Genomic DNA, 20,696 nt, shown 5'->3' on the forward strand with positions numbered 1-20,696 from the left:
CTGTGAAGTGATTTTGTTAATTTTTTATTCTCCCTCTTAGGATGAATGACCCTACCTCTGAGTTTTTTCTAATGCTTTACATGATTTCAGCACTCCTTCTTAATTAACTGGAGCCCTTTATGTCCTGGACATGTATTTGAATGAAATAGGAGAGGATGGGACATGCTGTACTTTGATTCTGAATCATAAAGCAATTTGATGATTTAATTAAGGTCACACCTCTGGATTTAGTTGAGCACCTGAGACTTCTGAACCTCTGCACTTTGTAGGCTGCTTAACCTTTTATCTCCTGCTCAAATTTCTTGCTCTGGGATGAGTATTCAAGGATTTACTTGACCACTTGCTTGCTGAACCCAAACCCTCGAAGGAAAACCTTGAAGGAGAGGGAAAGATTTGTCATACAGGGAAGTCTGGTAGGTGTAAACAGGGATGAAGATAAATTTTTTTGAATAAATGCCTTAATATCAGAAGCTCTCTTTCTTCTCACATGCATTAGGTACACAGTTACTGCTCTGGAAAACAGAGGAAAAGTATGTTCACATGTAGATTTTATAGAGAAAATTCCTGGAAATATAATTGAATTTCTCCTTTTTTTTTTTTTTTTTTTTTTTTTTTTTTTTTTTTTTTTTTTTTTTTTTTTTTTTTTAATATGTTATTTGAATTACAGGAGATTTTCAGGTGCTTCAGTACTGGGTAGGTCTCTGCTTCTCCTAATTTCACCCATTTCATTTATTTTTCTCCCAACATGCAATTTAATAAGGCAACTTGGTTGTCCTGCAATGTGAGATTCATGGTTGGCTTGATCTTGTTTTTCATTTTTCTAATGGATTTTCCTCCCTAATGCTAGTTTTCTCTCCCAGTCCTTGACATATACCGAGGAGCTCTTGCTCACCTCTGAATTCTTTATTAATGTGAGCACAGTGGAGCGGGGGAAGATTGCCAGCGACAGGAGGAACACTGGGCTAAATGTCACTTGTCTGAGAGAAGTTTCCATGCAATTGGTGCTGCTTTCTCTTTGTCACCACAGGAGGAGAGTGGGGAATATTTGTGATAGAAAGCAAGTCTTGCAGAGCCAGCCTTTGTTTTGCGGAGGAATTTTTCTCTTTGAGCTGCACAGCCTTTGACACCGGGGTGATCCATGTCTGTGTGTGTATGTGTGCTTTCTGTACAAAGGCTGTAATCAAAGAATTCTTCTCAGAAGTTAGGAATTCAAGCATTCAGAAGTTCTGGCTGTACCATTTATTTTATTCTTCCCTCTTTGGTGTTGAGCCTAAAGCAGGAGCCTTTTGGAGCAAACGAGTGATTCCAGATGGTTTCATGATAAATCTGTGCATCAGAAGTGAATTAGTTCTGCCTCAGTAACTCCAAAACTGATGTTTCCAAGACCTTCGCTTCTTACATGTTTTTTTTGTGGGTAACTTTTGTTTCAGAAGCTTTAGAAAAGTTCTCGTTTGTACTGCTGAAAATACCTACAGAATTAGCTTTCTCCTAAAGTCTTGCTCAATTCCATGAGTACTGTAATTTGAAGCATGTGACCCATGGCTGAAGGATGTTGTGTGTTGTCAATGGCTCCAAGTTCCTTCACATCCAAGAGGATTATTATTCTTCAACATCAGGTCCTTACACAACCATCTCTACTCATCCCTGTGACAAAGAATTAAAAAACTTATTTTTTATTAACTCCAGAACATTTATAGTAGTTTTAGAGTATTTGTGGCTGTAATTTGGAAGATAAAGATTTGTTTCAGCCATGATTTCCTGTTCTGCCCTGCTTTCTTCCCAGCCAAACTCATCCTATAGGTTGTGTTCCCAAGGCTTTCTTCCATGACATTGCGGACTCTTTTCCTGCAATTTGGACCAAAGCTTTATCTTATTTATCCATGAAAAGTGTTTCTAATTGATTTTTTTTTAATGAAGAAAAAGTAATTTGCACACAAGAGCTGTTCAGATCATCCTCTGCTTCTACTTTTGTTGGTGCAGCAGCTTCAACTCTTCTGCTCAGCTCGAGGCTCCTGTGCCTGCTGCAGCCCCAAGGCTGGTGCTGTGCCTCTGTGCAAATCATCATCATCTGCCCATTAATTGGATATTAAAAACTAATTCCAGTGGGTTTCATGTAGTTTTTCCTAGAATCTATTACTGTTGTGAAATGGAAGATTTTCTATTGTTTTAAAGAAATTTAAGCTTGCAAATTTTCACAACTTACTGGCCTTTTCATTTGAAAAATAAGCCTTGCACTTTGTATTTTCCTTAGTATTTTTGCAATCCCTTCACAAAATTGTCTTTATTTAAAGTGATCCCTTATTCTGATGAGAAGAGGCAAGAAACATTTTCTGTTGTGTTTTGTGCATTCTCGTGAATGCTCTTGAGTCTCTCTTTAGGATCACTTGGAATTTGCTGAAGGCACATAAGGTTTTAAGCTGTAATTAATGAAGAGTAGTATGAGTTAAGGGGCTTCTTTTCCCCATCTGGGGAACAGTGCACTGAGCAGGACTCTTCTTCTAAGGAAATATTGCAGGAGGTTCTTTAAGGCCCCTTCCAACCTGAACTATTCTGGGGATGGTTTAGGGGATTGGTTCAAACTCAAACCATTCTTGGATTTTTGTAGCTGTTTATTGGCAGTCTAAAATACCTAGAAAAAGGCAGGGGGAGAAGAAGGGCCAAGTCCTTTCTTTGATCATGAGAGCCACAAATGTTTTGGAAAGCACTCGGGATCATTCAGCTTCTCTATCCCAGCCCTCCCAACTGTGTCAGCCTCCAGGTCTGGTTGTGCCTTCTGAGTTGTATCCTCTCTTATCCCGGCTTTCTCTCCCACAGAGCATGGGCTTCTCACTGCCTGCAGCACCACGAGGAGCCTGCTGAGCGAGTGCAGGGGGAGGACAACTGAGCTTCTCTGGGATAATGCCCTGGATGCTTCTGCATGGCTGTGGAATAAGGTCCAGCTGACAAGCAAGGCTGGGGGAGCTGTGGAAGAAAAGTGCCAGAGGATAACAAGGGATACAGTGCAGTCAGCTGGAGGTTTTACTGGAAGCCACAACACATCCAGGGTTGAAAGGTGAGGGGCTTTTTTAAATTTAATTTTGGGGGTACTGTTAGATGCAAGGAATACAGTTTTTTAATAATAAAGAAAACAATCCGAAAATCACTGAAGCTGGCAAATCCATCCAAGCCTGGGGAGTCTAAGCTGTTCCTACTCCCCACCTTGTTCCCAGGCCAGAGCACTGAGTACCATGTCCAGGTCGTTCTTGGACACCTCCAGGGATGAGGACTTCAGAAATACCCCCTTCCAATTCCTGAGTTCCTTTTTTCAGGAAAGAATTCCTCCTGCTATCCAACCTTGTGATTTGTCTCTAATATGTATCTTTAATAAAGTTAACCGTGGAACTGCACTTGTTAATTTGCTTGAGTTTAGTAAGTTTACCTAAAGTTTAATTTTAGGTTGGTTCTGGTGATCAAATGTCCTGGGAATAAAAAGTTCTGAGGAGCTGACTCTTATCTGACAGATTGGAGGTGTAGAGTTTGAATGAAATGCTTGAAAACTGGAGGCAGATTGGAGTGACAGACAGGAGCAGGACAAGATCCTTGTAGGAGGCTGAATAAATACATAAATAATAGATAGATAAATACAGAATGGAAATGGAGAGTAAGAATGAAGTTTTCAAAAGTAGCTTGAAGATGAGATCAGTTATCTCATTACTTAATGTTTTTAAATCATAATTCTACAGAATTCAACAAATGCCACTATGGGGCTGGATAAAACACTTTTAACTGGGGTTTGCAGGGGATATCCAAACACATGAGAGTAATATTCCCTTCCAGCCTTTTGTTATCTGTTTGCAGCTGATGGAAAGCATCCTTTTCAGGGTTGAAATTGTGGATAAAATTGTAGCTTGCAATTAGTGACAATTAGAAAGAGAGTGTGAATTGTCTTCCATGCATGAGAAACAGAGCTGCTCTTGTTGGGTTTTAAATGGGAAGCATCTGATGTGGGATACACAGGTTGGGTAATTTTCCAGGTGTGACATTTAAGTATTTGCTCATCACACAGCTGCCTGAAAGGATTCCTGCCCTGTGGGGAATGAGGGTTATTAAATGTTGCAATAGATTTGCAGTTTGTGTTCTTGATCATCTCAGCAGTACAACCCGACCTTTTGTGTCATCACCTAAAACTTGATGCAATTAGTTCCAGTGCATAAGATTACTGTACTCACATCTGTTTCCTTTGTCAGCCAGCCTGGTTAATTGACATTTGTGCTGGTGATTCTCAGTGAGATCTCCAAATATATACAAAAGGCAACATTAAAATAGTTTATTTTTGGGGTTTTTGTTTTTGTTTTTTTGGGTTTTTTTTTAATATATGTTGTTTTAGCACATTCTCTCCTAGCTGGTACTCCCTCTGCCAATGTGGTTCCATGGGCCTGGAGAAGTTGAGTTAATAGAGAATAAAATTGCTGTGAGGTTTTTAGGGTCGTACCTGTGCTTTCAGTTACAGGGATTAGTCAGACAATCTGTCAGGAGTAAACTCTCATTTGTGTAAGGAGTGGAACAGCAAAACCTTCCCAGCATCATTAGCTAATGAAAACTTGCACAAAAAATTCCACAGGTCGATCCTGTTGCTTGATAGGTTCCTGTGTTATGTTAGGTGTTATCTAGACAGACGATTCCTTTTTTTTGTAGAGACAACAGGTTTGCAATCAACCTAGACAGGAAGTTTTAAGCTACTTTTTATGTTGCTGTTTAAGAGCATGTCCCAAAATCACCCTCATTTACAAAGTCAAATGATGACACAGAAAAATAGAAAATTCAAACTGAACAGGCTGATCATTATTTATAGTTTATATTTAACTTAATTTTATAAGGCATTACTGGGATTAAACTACACTCAGGTCATCTTTGTGCAAAATGGCAAACATCAAGGAATTCTGACAAGTTATTGACATTTTTCTATTTAGCATTGCATATGTTGTTCTCTTATAAATTTAAATTGAGAGCAAAATGAAATGAGAAATAGGAAACTTTTAAAATACTTATTCTATTATAATATGAGCCATCCCAACCAATTCAATAAATTGTTAGCTCACAGCTCATCCAGGAAGGTCTTTCACACGGGCCTCTTTTCAGTACTGAGCTTATTTCTTGCAACCACTACAAGTAAAAATGGTACTTCAGAAACTCAGAGCAAACTTCTGGAATAATTATTCTCCCAAGTGTTCTCCAGTGTAGCCTTCAATAATGTATCCCACACACAAAAATAAAAACTGAAAAGCAATTATGTTAAAATCAGTTTTAAATCCCATAAATGAAATGTTTTTCTCATGCTTTACTCAACCAAACTCTTTCAAATGCTGGCTGGATTGTGGGGTTCCATCTGCATTAGCTGTGGTTTGCATTCCAGTCCTAGGGGAGGATTGGAGTAGGAGCCATAGAAAACAAAAAACTTGTGCCATTATTTTTCATCTCTTCACAAAAGCTTCTCTCAGGTTAACTCAAGGAAATTTGGTAAATAATTTCCAAAACTCACAGTCACTGTTTTCTTCCATCCTCAAATGAAAAGCTTCCACTTGTTCTTGTGGGCAGACATAGCAGCAAAGTAATGCTTTCTATTTATTTAGAATAGAATGATCACATGGCTGCTCAGCTTCTACCTTCAACTAGACTCAGCTTCTAATTAAAAGAGAAAAGAAAAAGACCACCTTTATGTATCAAAGTGCCTTTTTGCTTTTCATCCCTAATTGAATTCAGTGTTGAAAGAGAAAATGCTGTTATGAATATTGGCCCTTTTGCAGGCTTGAGGGCTGAAGTCTCATCTTGAGCTGGTTATAAAAGCTCAAGTGGTGGCTGATAACCTATTAGTCCAGCATTTACTGGCATATAGCTTACACACCTCTCCCTTAGCATTTTTCCCTTCCCCACAGCTGGCAGTTTAGATTTACGTGGAGATTTCCTGGAAACATTTTATTTCTTAGCAGTGGCACCTATGCTGATGTCTGGAAGCTTGATTGGAATCAATAAATGTAATGAGTAGTAAGATTAATTCTCCCAGCACTCCAAAATCTTTTGGCAGTTGCATTAAACTTTCAAACCCTGTATAAATTTCTCAAGCAAATTTATTTAGTGAACACCAGTTATGGCTGTCTTGGACAATACATGAATGTAATAAAAGTGTGGTTCAGAAAAGGGAAGGGGTGGGGAGGGAGCAGATGGTCAGTGCTGCCCAAAGTCAGAGGAGCAGCAAAGTGCTGGCACTTGCAAATCAAATTTCATGGGCTTCATTTAGAAAGAGAACTTTCAGTGAACTCACTGCAGCACATGGGAATATTTTTTGGTCATTTTTCTTTTCATAGAGTCATGGAATAGATTGGAAGGGACCTTGAAGGACATTCTTCCCATAGGCAGGGACACCTTCCACCACCCCAGGTTGCTCCAAACCTGGCCTTGGACACTTTCAGGAATCCAGGGGTAGCCACAGCTTCTCTGGGCACCCTGTGCCTCCCCACCCTCAGAGGGAGCAATTTCTTCCCAATACATCATCTAACCCTTCCCTCTGGCAGTGGAAAGTCATTCCCTGTGTTCTGTCCTTGTCCAAGGTCACGTGGAATAATCTGGTTTAACCTCCCCTTTAGGAATACAGAACGAGTCAGATATTACCAGATAAAGTGTGTTACAAAACCTAAGAGAGATTCCATCCCTCAGACACTTTGAGGATTGCTTTCTCTTTGAGACAGCTGAAAATGATAACTGTTACCCAGTCTGGAAAGGTCAGTTTTTGACTGACTCACAGTAACTCAGTCCTTCCATTTTTAGTTCAAGTCCTGAGGTGGTTCTTGGGTTGTTCAGAAACGAGGTCTTCCTGAGGTGAAAAAAATCCATGTGTGAACAAATTGGTTTGACAATGTGTGCCTTTGCATACTTGAAATAATCAGTAGCAGGATGGAATATTCAAAATTCTTCTTTTATTTAAGCAGCTGTGGTATTTAAATAGTGGATTTCACATGTCAGACTGCATGAAAAGTGATTAGAGGCCAACAGCTCTGGAAGTCTCATAGTGCACTATCACAGTGTATGATATCTAAATTGTCAAGAGCAATTGTTACTGTTACCTTGCAATAATACTCTTGCTTTAGAAAGGAAGGTTTGACTGGTTTTTTTTGTTTTGGTTTTTTTTTTTTTATTATTAGTATTTTAACATAAGACTAGTAACATTTAGCACAAAAGAAATTTATTCTGGAAAGATACTGGCTGTGTATTCACTGAAGGTTTTGGTGCTCTTTGTGACTGCCTTGCATGAAAAAACTTCCTTTAATAGTGTGCATTATGCAGAACACAAATGCTATTGTGGTGTGCTGTAACCAGAAAGACAACATGTAACACTATTAACACATTTAATAATAATGTTAACACATTTAATAAAATAATCCTGATGATTTATTTGTATGATAAGGAAGGGAAACCTGATGGCCTTTGATTTGTTTGGATATTTTTCCAGAAAAATGTAAACTGGATGTGTGTATTTTATGACTATGTACAAGTCTCTCTGAAGCTGCCCAAACCAGCTTAAGGATAAAGTTTCATTTAGAAACTTTATAGACCTTGTAAGGCTGTAGGCTGTCTTCCATGGCATTTTTTTTCTAATTCAGACTGTTTGTGTCACTATTAATAAACATTTTTTCCAAAAGCAATCCCTCAGCACCACCTGCCCTTGGCTGTGCAGTGTCAATTCTGTGTTTCTGGGGTTCAGGACCTGCCAGCTTCCAGCTGGATGTGGGGTCTCTCAGGCATAATCAAAAGGTTCTGTGATACCCACTGGCAAACTTCTTGAGTAAGCAATAACCACCCCTGAGAGAAGTTAAAAGGAGGATTTTTGTACGAAAATCTCACCCTGGGAGACTGTCAGAGACTCGAGGGCACTAATTTTGTTGCTGTTGCAGAGCACAGTGATGCAGCTTGTCCAACTCTTCTAATTACACATTTCTGGTGTATTTGTACCCATTCAAGCCACTATCTTTGGGTGAATCCTCTTGGTTGAAGTGACTCTTTAGGCAAGTGGGTGGGAATTCTGGAGAAGGATTCTGTATCAAGAGTTTTTGGCCTCAGATCCTCATCAGTGTATTTTAAAGAGGTTAGGGGGAACTTTAGCAAAGAAATCATCCAATGGAAAAATAATGGATTCAAAAGTAGGAAATGGAGGTTAAAAGCCTGGATATTAGTCCTTATGAGGCAAGGAGCTCATCACTGGAGTGAGCAGGACATCAGGATCTCTGTTGTTCAGCATATACTGAAAAACAGGCTTACTGTGGATACATGAGGATATTTAGTGATGCCACTAAGCTGCTGTAAGTGGTTTTGGTTTGCCAACTTGCAATTTCCTTGCTGCGAGACAGGACCAGGAGGTCCTATCAGGCTCGACTTTAAATGGTACAAAGAAAAAAAACTTCATCACTACAAACTATAAGAAAAAAGAATAAAACTCAGAAAAAAACTTTAGAACACTCTTCCTCCCCCTCCACTTCTTTCTTTCACACTGACAACATACAGAAAAACCAAACAGTCATTTTACCATTTTTTTAAAAAAAAACCTCTTTTACCAATTGACTTGGGGGAGAAGATATCTCTCTTCAGTTATGGAGATTTCTTCATAAGAAACAGTTTTCTCGTGGCTTTGATGTCACAGTGATCAGCTGCCCAGAAGAATAGATTCCTGATCACTATGTAAAAATCCCTTCCTCAAATAACAGTTTTCCCTCAATTGTAACTGAGGACCATATCAACTTATGGGGCACACTTTAAGGATTTTAACAGAGCAAATAAAAGCTCTCTTCATCTTTGAAAACAGAGGGCTTTCTTCTTCTTCCCTCAGCAGGGATTTTCATCTCTTCCCTATTCAAACTTATGGGATCACAGCCATTTTAACATCTGCTTCCTTTTGTACCAATGTCTCTGCTCATATCTACAGTTGAAACAGTCACATCCACCCCATAATATTTTTATGTGTTATAGGGAAACAAGAGTCTTTTCTGGAGCCCTGCATCAGAGCCCAGCCGGCCCTGCCCGGGCCGTGGGGAGGGACCCAGGCCGCTGTTACCCTCTGAGAGGCCGGAAACCAAAGAGAGCTTTCCCCGCATTTTTTGTCTTTACAGGTGTTTTTATCTTTCGTGTGTTTCACAAAGTGGCATAAACTTTACCATTGGTGTAATAATGTGTCAGTCTTAAAAATCAGATGCTGATTGTTCCTTGTCAGGTCCAGAGGAGGCTGCGCAGGTCTGGGCAGGGAAAAATTTCAGGAAATCTTTAAAAACCATCACAAGTGCCTTGGGGGTTCTGAAGGTGGGAGCTGACAAGGAAGATTTGCAGAGGGCATTGTGAGAGGGATTGCTGTTAAAATGCCAAGTGAAATTCAGTTTAATTGGAAAAGATGCACAAGAGAGAAATAATTTTGACTTCATCTCTGATCTGATTGTTGCCATTTGGGAGCAGGAGTTTGAATTTTCAGTAGGTGAAAATGTCCAGTCAAGATTAACCAATACATTAAATATGTGCTGTGTGGAGAATAAAGAGGAATAGGTTGTTCACTGAAGCAGGGACACTTTCCACTAGCTCAGGGTGTTCCAAGCTCCATCCAACCTGTCCTTGGGCACTTCCAGGGATCCAGGGTCAACCACAACTTGTCTGGGCACCCTCTGGGTGCCAGAACAATCCCTTCCTTATACCTAATCTAAACCTTCTCTCTTTGGGTTTGAAGCCATTCCCTCCCATCTTGTCACTACAGAAAGCAGGCAGAAAAGCCTGTGCATTTTAAGCATCCAAGGATTAAATTATTGCTTTCCGGTAGGCCAATGTTATGTCCATTGGTGACCATGGATAACTTCTTCCTAAGTATTGGTGACAAGCTGAATGCAGGTGAGGAAGTCTGACAAGTGGGCCCAAGTTATCAACTCAGCTTCTCAGAAGATGGACACAAAATATTATTAAATTATATATGTGGAGATAATAAGACTTGCAGTGTTGATGTTGCCATTTCTTAGTGCTTGAACTAATATTAGACAAAATGCACTTGGTCCTCAGGTCAACCACAGATTTAACTGGCAAAGTTCTATTTTACTGTGAAATGCTGTATTTGTAGCCTTCAAATCATGTTTTCATGTCTTGCCATTATTTTTTGGGCGGGTTTTGTTTGATTTATTAATTATTATTATTATTATTATTATTATTATTATTATTATCACCTAATTGGTTTCTTTAGAAAGTTTCAGTGCAAAAGCAAGCAAGGCGTTTTTTCTCTCCAGTTAGCAAATGTTACCTGCAAGGCTGCAGTGCTCTCCTGCTTGGGATAGCTAAAGTTTTCAAATTTGAAATTTATATCCAAACATTTTTGAGGATGGATGCCTGGATATATGTGTTTAGATAATGAGTTTACAGAAACAGGTAAAACAGCTTCTCAGAGCTGTTTTGGTGGTTGCTGCTTTTGTGTTTACACTGGAATTGTTGCTTTGTTGTGATATCTGTGTAGTTGTGTAGGGCTTTAAATTGTCAAGCCAGAAAGATTCGGGCCAAGAAGGCACTTTCCTATGCAATGTTTGCATTATAGCTGACAGCTCAAAGAGGTTTTGCAGTAAGTTACTGTCTTTCCCTGTTTTTCCTTCTGTCTGAAATGTGTGGCATGGAGAGAGGTACAGGGACTGTCACTAATACACAAAGCTTTGGGGAGAGAGTTCCTGCCATGGGAACTTTCAGTGCTTTGCTCTTCCAGGCTCTACTCCATGAGAAAACAGGCACAGAGTTTTCATTTTACTGAAAGTGATCTTTGCTGTGCACAATCAATTTATCTTAAAACCAGGAACTTGAAGGACTACATTGGTTTTTACAGGAAGGTGTAGCAGTTAGAATAGGGAAAATAGGGGCAGGAAAAAGAAATTGTAAAAATGCCACTTATTTTTGTTGTGGAGACAGGACAGTCACTGTTCTTTGTGTTTTTAGAGACAGCTTCAGAAATGTGGAATTTTCATTTTTACATTGAGACAAGAACCAAACCAAGACAATTTTCCATGGAAAAAGTAACAGCTGGGGTCAGAGAGGAGAGAAAGATATGCCCAGGCCATGCATTCCCTGTAGCACTGAGGCTTTGCAGCAGCCCTGGAACACCCTGAACAACCTCTGAAAGCAAATATGTCACCAGCAGAATACCAAATGTGAGATGGGCCCTGACAAAGTCATGCAAAGCCTGATTTTTAGCAAGTCCAGGCCCAGTCATGTGCTGCTGTTGTGGGGCTAATATGTGAGTGTAATCCAAACCCCAGTTCTTGATGATTTCTTGTTGACTTTAGAGTTGATTTCCTTTTACCAGTGGTCCTGTTAATACTTCACTCAATGTGCTGATTGCCAAGGTCAGGATTTTTATCAGAAGTCCAGCAGTAATGGGAATTTCATAGCAATTTTAATCACGTTTTTTGCGATGGAGTGAGGGGGTTTTTTTTATTTCTTTATTGCTGTCATCAAGACAAGGTATATTCTGACATCCACTTTAGACCAAGTAAATGACATCGTTATAATCATCGAAGGTAGTAATAGGCACATAAATTTTTCAGTCAGCAGGCAGTGGAGATGAAATGACATCTTGCAACTGTGCCAGATTTCTTCTGATATCCAAGGGTTTGGAATGGTATTCAAAATCCAAACTTGGATTAGGTGGCATTCCCAAAAATTCCTAGATGTTCTCTAATATATAATGAAAATTATTGTGTTGCATTGAGAATTGGCTTTGCCCTTTTTCCCAAGAGATACTTCCTGCCAGTTTTTCTAGGGAATGCTGTATTTGTAGCCTTCAAATCCTTGGCTGCTTTCATGAATTGCCTTTAGATTTGGGAGGGGATTTTTTTTGCTCTATTTATGTAATTATTATTATTTACCTGATTGATTTCTTAAGAAAGTTTCAATGAGAAAGCAAACAAAGCAATTTTTTCTTTCCATTTAACCATTGTGACCTGCAGGAGCAAGGTTGCAGTGCTCTGTTGTATACTAATTTTTCAAATTTGAAATTTATATCCAAATATTTTTGAGGATGGATACCTGGATAGATGTGCTTAGATAATTAGTTTTGGTTGAACTGAATTATAATTAATATAAACAAAGACACAAACTTCACAGTCCAGCAAGAACATCACTTTTTCAAACAAAAAAATTTAGAGTATTTAGTAATTTTGTATGGATGCATTTGAGATCCTTTAGTTGGAGTTACTGTTCTGGGGACTAAACTAGCATGACCAGGGAAAAATAAGAAGCAGACTGGGATTTCCAAGGGGGGAAGGAAATAATGGATTTTTTAAACAGATGTAGGAACACCAGGGCATTATAAGATACTGGAAATCTGCTGGGTTATTGTACTTAAGGGCTGCATTACCTTGCAATGTGAATGGTTAACATCATACATGGGCTTCTTTCATAAAAACCTCTTTAAAAATCCAGTTCACTTTTTCAGAGGGTGTTTTTCAAGGGATATGCCTGTGATTGTTTGTTCCTAGCAGGTAATCTACTGTGACATAGTTAGTATTTTAATGACAAGGCATTAATTGAGCAGCTCTATAATAGCTGTGTCGTGCTGGGCTTTTTCTTTCTCCTAACTGATGGACCTTTCTCCTATAACAGATGGACCTTTGCACCCTAATTGTCTTGTTGGTGACTCTGCTGTGAGTCACCCCCACTATTTTCCTTCAGAGATTCTTTGAATCAGAATATCTCAATCTGGACAGGACATATAGGGATCATCAACTTCAATTCCTTTCTCCTCACAGAATGACCTAAACCTCAATGCTGTGTCTGAGAGTGTCATCCTGAAACTCTAGTAGCTTTTGGGCCATTCCCATTCCTTGGGAGCCTGTTCAGTGCCCCATGACCTATTGGGAAGAACCTTTTCCCAGAATCCAACCTAAATCTTCCCAGGAAGGGAAGAGAGCTACTATTTAGTAGATTAGTCAGCTTTGCCTCAGCAGAACAGAGTGGGAGAAGCCTTCTCTTTCATGTAATCCTTCAGTGAGTCTGCAGCATAGCTTAAAATATTTTGGGGCAACAGTGTAGGATTTGCATTGACATTACCAAGTTGTCCTTTGGATGGGGGTTAAACTGGAGATCCACACCTCAGAACACAGTGCTCCTGCTCATCCCTATTCCATATTCTATGGCAAAGCAGCGTGATGACACTCAGATGTGTTAAATGCTGCCTGCTGCCAGGGTGACTTCAGAGCAAAACTGTAGCTGAAAGCTGTTTTGGATGTTTCTCACCTTTTTATGCAAGACATTCTAATAGTAAACACCCCCATGAACAAACAGTTCTGGGATTCTGTTAGGCAGAAGGTATAGGGAGCAGATTTCAAGCCCACGGAAATTGGATTTCCTGATTGGGCAAATGAGAAAAAATAACATTGCAGAGATGCACTGGGCAGGCCAGGGATGTATGTTGATAATCAGGCTTAGTTTTCCATTTTGAAGAATTAAATTTGAGAGGGGGGGATAATAGAAGGAGTGTGTTCCCAGGAGAAAGAGAGTTCTTTAGTAACCACCTACTAGAGAAGCTAGAAGTCTCCTTGTCTTCCATGAGTAATGACCTGGAATGGATAGCTCTAATTCTCTATTTTAAAAATGCATTTGGAACTTAACTAGTCCTCCTTATGCCTGGTGGAGCATCTGCAATTCCATGAAATGCCTGTCAAAAGCTCTGCTCTGTGTGTTGCTGTTGCTCATGGAGTTTCAATTATTGAATGCCCAAAGTTTTTGTCCTTCCCTCAAGACCTGAGCTGCAAAATTGCTTTTACAGGGTTTAAATTTTGATTTTTTTTTTTTTTCAGTTTTGCAGAGCTTTTAGTACTTGAATCAAAATAGCCATGAAATAAGTGGAGTAATGTGTCAAGGAGGATTCTTGGTAGTCAATGGAACATTAGCACCACACATTTCTTTGTCTGGAACAGTGGAGCTGAGTACCTTCCAGACAACTCAAAATTGCTCCATTTTCCCTCCTTTCCAAGCATGAATCCTTTGTGAAGCACTGGAGAAGCATCACACATCAGGGTTGTATGTGGAGGTGTGTCTGGGAAGAAGACACAATAATTTTTTCCTCTCAAAATCCCAGTTCTGGTCCCCTGTTCTGTAACCTGCTGTCCAACACCCTTCCCTCTTACATTAAGGAATTGTTTCCCAAATTCCAGCCAGTGACCCTGGATCCATGGAGCTGCCCATGTGTGCCCCCAAGGCCATAATCAGGTTGGGTGAACCAATTACAGCAATGTGTGATAATTAAAAATCCAGTAAGACTTTGTTGCTTTTCCCCTAAATAGGGCAGGTTTTGCACCTCAGGGTTTGTTTTAATTAATATTAATTGGTGGTTCTAACTTAACATTCAGACAGCAATTTAGACCAGGTAACTGCTGAACACTGAATATTTGAGCCTCCCCAGTGCCATTTTTTATTACTAAGTTTTAAATAAACAAGTGGAGTATGGGAAGCAAATTGGACATAAATTATTATTGGAAGCAGAAACATTTCAGAAGCTTAAATGTTTTCCAGCTTTCCCAGAGATCTTTGTGCCAAACATACTGGGAAAGAATTCATTTGTTACCCACAGCACCAAAAAAAAAAAAAAAAATATATATATATATCTACAGAATTTTTAATTTTTAATTTAAATCATTTTATGTAGTTTGTTTTTTATTACTATGTGAGAGATTCTCAAAGAATCCCAAGATGGTTTGGGTTGGAAGGACCTCAAACATCATCCAATTCCACCCCCTGCCAAGGGCAGGGACACCTTCCACTATCCCAGGCTGCTCCAACCACAGTGTCCATCCTGGCCTTGGACACTGCCAGGGATCCAGGGGCAGCCACAGCTGCTCTGGGCACCCTGTGCCAGGGCCTGCCCACCCTCGCAGGAACAATTCCTTCCCAATATCCCATCCATCCCTGCCCTCTGGCACTGGGAAACCATTCCCTGTGTCCTGGCCCTCCAGTTCTTGTTGCAGAGTCCTTCTCTAGCTTTCATGTAGCCCCTTCAGACCCTGGAAGGAGCTGTGAGGTCTCCACACAACTTTCTGTTCTCCAGGCTGAGCAGCCACTGTTCTCTCAGCCTGGCTCCAGAGGGTTGTCTCATAATTTTCTGGCCCATTTTGATCAGGTTGTAGTTCATAGCTTTTTTATTGTATGCTGCTAAAATACCACCTGTGGGTTAAATTAATTGCATATAGGCTTTTCCTTATTGATTATCTCTGGTTTAGTTTATTTTTCTGAGAGACTGACAGATTTAGCAATTTGTTGTTTGTTATTATCCTTATAAATGCAGATTCTCAATTTACAGCTCAATCTGAGCCTCTTAAGCTTTGGTCATTGTGAGCAATCTGTGCCATCTCCCCTCTCAGGCCCTTTCTGCCCTTTGTCCCCTCCTTCTGTCACCCTGCCCCTCTAATGCCATGTGCCATGTCATCATTCCAGAATGGTCCTAATTTTTGGAGATTTTAGCTGAGCAGTGTGATGATTTTGCTGAGCACCTGTGCACTTCCAGGATGCTGAGTTGGTGTTTTGGGTTTGGGGCTTTTAGAGATGTGCGGCTTGTTACAGTCAGGTTTTCATGAGGTTGAGAAACTTACCTCCCAAATTTCCATTTTTCTTCAAAGTCTCTGCTTTGAGAATGGGAATAGATGAACTTCTCAATGAAATAATGTCTCTTGCAATTCTGATTGTAAAATATGGGCCCTCACAACCACTGGGGATTTGAAACCACACCAGGCAAGGAATTTGATCTGTTTGAAGTTTTATTAACCTATTTTTCATGCCCAGGAACCATGAATGCTCTTTCTCCAGAGTATAATGGTAGGGGGAGAACAAAAATTATGCTTTTACAAAACAGTTTGTCTTTTATCTGCAAAAAGGGTCATTCTCCATTCTCAAAGTTGTTCCAGTTGCTTGAACATCTGCTGAAGTGGACATTCAGGTCATGGTGAGAGCTGCTGGGTGCTGCCTGATTTTGAAGATTTGATCCCCAGCTGCCTATTGATTAATTCTAATAAATTCTCTTTGGGGAAAAGAAGCCATTTCAACTTAAATGTCCAGTGCACAGCAGGAGCTTGGAGGTGATGGCAGGAGCTTTCCTCTCCCTGCCTGTGATTTTTTGTTGTCCCCTGTGTTTCACAGTAGCAAAGACTATAAAAACCATAAAAACCGGCTTTGCAAATTGCTGAAACCTTTTTATTTAAACAATTAAGCCACGTAGAGCATTCTCTCCGATGTCTCTCTGAATAGTGATGACTCCCATTAAAATGGTTACTGAGTTCTTCTGAGTTGCATAGCCTACATATTCATGGTAAAACGGCTATAAATAACTTTTTATTGGCTCTGTGGCTTCAGAGGGATTTATGCTGAATGTGGGGACACAGCTCCAGGTTGGCGCCTTCCATTCAACTCCTGCAAATCTCAGCCTGGCTCAGAATTGGCCTCTCACAGCCAAACTTTAAAGGTAATTGTGAAGGTCGGCTGAGAGATTAAATAAAGAGCAGCACAGAGCAGGGCTGCCTTGGGTTTGGAGTGGGTTTTACAAAGCAACAGGAGATTTTGAGGCTGTCAGAAATATGGAGTTTTGCTAATTTCCATTTCTCTTCAGATCAGGAGGATTTTCATAATTTCCTTGGGAAAATATCTTTCAAAGTCATCCTTAGGGCTTTTTTATCACTATTTTACCTTCTAACCTAACAGATGTTTTCTAGCAGTTAACTTATTATGAGCCTATGACAAGTTTTCTTAAGGTTTAGAGGGGAAAAAATCTATGCCTCAGTTGTGTGGTAAAAATTTTATGGTAATAGTGAGAACAGTGGAAACATTTCTGAAATATGGAGACTTGCTGTTTCCCTGATGGACTTTGTACAAAGGGGGTTGTCTCAGTGAGCTGTGGAAGGAACTGTATTTAACAGTGGCCATGCTTTCACAATATTTCCCAAATTCACCTTTTAGTGAACAGCTCTCCCAGGGACCAGTGCTCACTTTCTCCCTCCTATGGCCACCAACTCCATAGAGGAAGGATGATATCCAGTGACTCCTGTTCCTTCAGGTGTGTGTCTGCAGGGGCTGCCCTTGGGAGGCTCCTGGAGTCCTCCATCAGGAAGTAAGCATCTGAGCTGGGATAAGCCAAGTTTTCTGCCACCAGAACTGTTGGATTTTTAGGGCTGATCTTCCCAGAGAACACTGCAGGATGCCAGTGTCTTGGGCAGTTGCTGCCTAACTCATCTGAGTTCTGAGAGTGAATTTTGGAAGAGCTTAAAAAGCATTTCTGTACTGGCTCTTTGTCAGAAATTGTGGCAATACTTAAAAAGTATTTCTGAAATGGTCCTTTGTCAGGAATTGTGGCTCCATGCTGGTGGAACTCTGCCTGAGAGGAGAGCCCTTCACTCACCAGAGCAAAGCTGTCTCAGGAAGTGTATTTGTGAAAAGTAAAACATGTATGTGATGAGAAACTGAATTTATTCTGCATAAGGTAGAGTGCATCTGTCTGAAATCACATTGGCTCACTGATCTCCACTAGGAAAAGCCAGATTTCACTTATTTCTCCCCATTCCCAAAGTTCTTCCAGTCACTCTTCTTCCTGTGAGCTTGATTAGAGCTTGACTGGGGTTCTTGCTATCGTTTGGCCAAATAGTTGATAATGTGTAATTATTTTATTTATGTTGTTTTCTGATGGTGAGATATAAAGTTCTGTGAAGCAAATTCTGAGTAAGCAGAGCTCCTTATGCACTCTTACCTCTGAATTTGTCTTTCTCAGGTCAGTCAATTCATGGGGTGCTGTTCAGTGTAGAAATTGTTTGAAACAAGCTGTATGAAACAAAATGCTAACCTGAGACTACAAAAAATATTTTTCATTCCTCTTGGTCTTCATGGCAGTGACCTTCAGGTTTGTTTCTCTGTAAAGTTGCTTTATCCTCCCATGTCCTTCACACATTAGAACTATCAAGAAGTGCCTTTGGTATCACAAAGCACCAGCACAGGTTCCCCAGAGAAGCTGTGGTTGCCTCCAAATTCCTGGAATTGTTCAAAGCCAGGCTGGATGGGGTTTGGAGCAACATGGGATAGTAGAAGGTGTCCCTGCCCATGGAACTGAATGGATTTTAAGGTCCTTTCCCACCCAGACCATTCTGGAATTTTGTAATTCCTAATGACCTGGGACTTCTTGAACCAGTGTTCCAGTAGAAGTAAGGCAGGGGATGTGGGAGTGTGGGGAGGGGGAGAAAAAGTAAATCCAAGAGGCTTCAGAGAATATTGGATCTCTAAAGTAAGATTTGATTTAATGAACTACAAACAAAGCTCTTCTGATCATATCATGTGTATCAATATCCTCTCCTTAGACCCTCCCCAAATCCAAACTTGTTCAAATGATTCCATGAAATATTGAAGCATAAAGGAAGTTTTACCCTTTTTTATGATAGAGATCAGAACCAGGGTAAAAACCTGCCAGGATAAATAACACAAGTATTGTTCTATTGATTGTGAGTGCCTTTGCTCCAGCCTGCTTTCTCCTGTCCTTTAGCAATTTTCCAGGACAGAGAACTAATTCTGCTGAGATCCTCTCACTGAAATGACAATTCCACAGCTTCCTCTGGGGACAGCCAGGAGTGTGATCAGATTTGCAGTCTGCAAACTCTTATTGATTTGCTTTCTAAAAACTTCCTAAGAAATCCCACCTGGGCAAAGAATTTCTCTGAACTCCATCCGCCTCTCTAACAAGTTCTTCAAAAGAATTATTATCTTTTAAATAGGACTGCAGTAGTATGTTCTCAAAAGAATATGAAATTAAATTACCTGAGCTGGAGTGCAGTTATTACAGGAGGTTTAGAATGAAGCATAAAAATAGATTACCTGTCTATATTTAGGATATATACATGTATTAGATAATTAAAAATCATGTACATATTCCTGGGTTGTTTGGGGGACTTTGTTTAATGATTGGAAAGTCAATGGGATTTTAGGGCTTTTATTCCCATATCAGTTAATACAGATGCAGGTAGTATTGGAAGGCCATTTAACAACAAAGAAATGGGTATTGGTCCAAAAGTGCCATCATTTTTTAAGGTATTGAGTTCATATATACAAAATTTTATATACTCCTTGAGAAATTTGGTATTCCTTAATTCTGGCTGTAAGAGTTGGATGTTGCACTCAGGCCAAAAGGGATCTGGCTTCCCTGCAGAGCACAGGAAAGATTTTTTTTTACTCAGTCTCTTATTCTTTTTGTACACCAGAGCATCTTACCATTAAATCCTGCATGTGTGGTTACTAATCCTGATTCCATTCAGTAGACACAGGAATGAATATGGGATTTAAGATTAGAACTGGGCTTTGCTCTTTCTTGATGAGTGTATGAAATACAGTTTTTTTAAGCCCTGAGCACCATCTTTGCTCAACCCAGAGCAACAGCCCCTGGCTTAAAGGTTGCACTGGATGATCTTGGAGGCCTTTACCAACCTTATTGATTCTGGGGCGTGAAACAACAGCTATTTTCAGGGAGGTTTGGTGTGTGCAGATGGGTTTGGTATTTTGATGTCAGTTCAAAGGGGAGTTCAGTCCTGGGGCTGTGTCCGTGTGCAGGGAGTGCCTGCACTCTCCAGGGGATAAACCCAGCCCTAAAAGGTGCAGTGGGAGTTCACCAACACCCTGTGAGAAGGCTTGGGGAGTTGCAAGAGTGAAGAGGAGCCAGGCTTGGAATATTTTTTCTTGGCTTTGGTGTGTGTTTGTTTGACTCTAGGGAAGAAGGCTAAATTTGTATGCAAGTCTAAGTAGGAGAGACCTGGCAGCAAAGCACATCAAGTGTAAAATTCTGCTCTCAGTTCACTGAGAGAGATTTAGGTTAGGCTGAAGAACATTGATCAGGATGTGTCAATGTATAACACAAGGGCAATTTGTGACTGGGAGAGGGGTGGGAGGGTGGTGTAGTCACAGGTTTGTTTCAGTGTCAGTCCTGTCCACCAGCATATGTCAAATAAGTCTGTTTTGAAACAGAGAGAGGAAGCAAAATGCACTCATAATTCAAGTTTCCATCAGTTATCTTCACTGGCTGATTCCTCAGCTGGTCCCATTTATATCCTTTGTGTCTTGGGGGATACCACAAAATGAGGTAGAAGAGCTCTTAACAACTGAGTTTGAAAAACACTCAGCTTTGAATGCTGTAGGATTCTTCACAGTATTAAAGAATTTGGTAATTAAAGAAAAATGTCTTTCTGTCAAAAAAAACCACTTTTCTAGTTTTGAAGTGGTGGGAAGATGCAATTCCAGAAACGTGAGGAAAGTACATTTTCCTGCTTTGCCAAGATACAGCCCAGAAGGCCACAGCTGACAGAAATACAAGAGTAGAGGATGCCTTTGCAGGGGAAATGAGTATCAGACAGAGGGCAGAGAGCAGGGGTTTATTTATTCTGCACAGATGAGTGTCTGACACTCAGAAATGTAACAAACTCTGTCTGAACTGATGTGAGGGAAAAGATCACAGGTGGAAGTGATACAAATGGGAGGGTTTTTGATCAGTGCAATACTGGGTTTGAGTCTTACACAATACCATTGTTGGAGTTAAAAGTTGAAATTCCTGCCTTGTTACCAGCACAAGGATAGGGAGTTCAGAAAAGTAGCAGATCACCAAAATAAGCTGAACAGCAGAAATGGGGAAATTGGAGACCTGTCTGAAATGT

At 40.2% G+C, this 20,696-nt stretch overlaps 1 protein-coding gene across 1 annotated transcript in view; it reads left to right on the forward strand.

Annotated features, from left to right (window-relative positions):
* Positions 1–20,696, forward strand: part of PCDH15 (protocadherin related 15) — a gene marked incomplete at its 3' end in the record, with an annotated part of 626,608 nt that overhangs the window by 110,192 nt on the left and 495,720 nt on the right. The window contains exon 2 of the mRNA XM_079312511.1: positions 2,815–3,052. The remainder of the gene's footprint in view (positions 1–2,814; positions 3,053–20,696) is intronic.

The sequence above is a fragment of the Erithacus rubecula genome, assembly GCF_903797595.1.
Source record: "Erithacus rubecula genome assembly, chromosome: 9".
NCBI lineage: Eukaryota > Metazoa > Chordata > Aves > Passeriformes > Muscicapidae > Erithacus > Erithacus rubecula.